Genomic DNA, 2,033 nt, shown 5'->3' on the forward strand with positions numbered 1-2,033 from the left:
CAGTGACTTACCCAGGTTCAATGCCGAGTACATGGAAGAAAAATCACTTGCAGTTCATCTTTCATTCATTCACACTTTAAAATGTTTAGCCTATATAGAAAATATATCCTGTATGTTAAATTTCCCTAGCACTTTTCTGAAGGATGCTTCTTAAAAGCAAGTTAGAATGGTATATTCATAGAGTTAGAAAGAAATGTTTGTAGAAGTTACACAAACAATGTTTTTTTTAATCTGGGAAATCTTTTTATAAGCTTCTCTCCACTGCTACCACTGGCAAATAGTGAATCAGCTGTTTCCCCCACAATTCCTGCTACAGGGAGCTCACAATGTGACAAGGCAGTCCTCACAAGTTACTGCGGCTCCATCACCATCAACATCTAAAATACGCAGGCAGTGAGCAAGACTCTAAGTCCCGTAGGAGCTGAGTCCGGGTAACTGGTTCACTGCCATATGCCCAGAACCTAGAAGCACAGTGATTTGTGACCAAGCAGGTGATCAAGATATATTTGTTGGATGGATGGATAGGTGGATGGATGGATAGATGGATGGATGGATGCATGCATGCATGCATGGACGGATGGATGGACAGTCGGATGGACAGATGGATTGATGGATGAATGGATGAATGGATGGATGGACAGATGGATGAATAACATGCCCTCTCTGGATGCTATAGAATAAGTTAAACCTGTTTATTCTCCTTTCATACTATGGCTTAGAGTCCAAGGCACTGAATCTAAAGTAAAGATTTGGGGATATTTTATGTGATGCAGTTATAGAATTGTAACTATCCTAAGACATGTAAACAATCCCAGGTTCGGGTGTCAGTAATAAAACTCCTTAAAGTGAATTACCCACTGATTACAGGGGTATGGGTAGTTGTCAAGTGAAAACAGTCCATTGACTTTCAAATATTAACACTTACAGATGCCTGAGACATAATTATTAAGAATTGCATTTAGTTCTTCTGTAATCTGTAACCAGATATAAGCTACCATCTATTTTGAACTTAATACAAGGCCTAAGTCCTTAACAGAAATGTATGTAATTCTGAATTGATCACAAGGACAGACTTTTGACAGAACCTGCTCATATTTTTCAAAAATATCTGTCTACTCATTGACAACATGGTCTCTTTCTCAAATTAGTTATTGGACTTACTAACTGTTGTATCTGAGAGGAACCAGATTATTAATAGCTCAAGTTATATATATAAATTAGTGCATTCACTTTTATTAATAATAAATGAGGCAAGTCACCTTGCTCCAAACTGACTGTGCCATATCTTGCGTTGTTTTCTCTTTTGCAGAATTTCTTTTCATTTGCTGAATTAAGTCGTGCCCAATGACTGATTTATTGTTTTCTTCACAAGAGGAGGGGGGAAGCATTAGGTACCTGGTACCCAGCAAAAGCCCAATAAGCAAAGTTATCAGTGGAATTCCTCAATGTGACAAAGGGCTGGATGAGGGGTTCCTTGCTGGTACAACCAGGTCACAAGCCTAAGAAGGCTTGACGGGTGTGGCTGGCTCCCCCCATGGCCCTGCTCTGTTTCTGATCTGGGCTTTGCTGCCCTGGGCTGGGCTGCTTCTCCTGGCTCTCTGCAGGACCTCCAGGCTCCAGGAATTTGGACCGAGTGGTAGAGACATCGCCGGCAGAGACGGCAATCGCCAGCTTCCTCTCTGCGCTGTCTTGTGATTCAAAGCAGATTCTGCTCCACTTTTTTAAAAGGGGAGCACATGAATGCTGGAGACCCACAAGAACAGAATTGAGCAAGGAAAGGTGCAACAGTGATACAAAAGTCCGTGAGTAAGTGGCTCATTCGAGGTGAGCCATGACAGGGATTTGTTCATGGGGAGCCCAGGGGCATCAAGGTCTGATTGCTGAGAGTGTTCTTGTGGGAGGTGGGAGGTTATAAGAGCTGCAATAACCCTGGGGCTTAAGAGTTTTGCAAATGATCCTGGGCTGGGACACAAACACACACACACACACACACACACACACAGAGAGAGAGAGAGAGAGAGAGAGAGAGAGAG

Source organism: Theropithecus gelada, chromosome 17 (assembly GCF_003255815.1).
Source record: "Theropithecus gelada isolate Dixy chromosome 17, Tgel_1.0, whole genome shotgun sequence".
Lineage (NCBI taxonomy): Eukaryota > Metazoa > Chordata > Mammalia > Primates > Cercopithecidae > Theropithecus > Theropithecus gelada.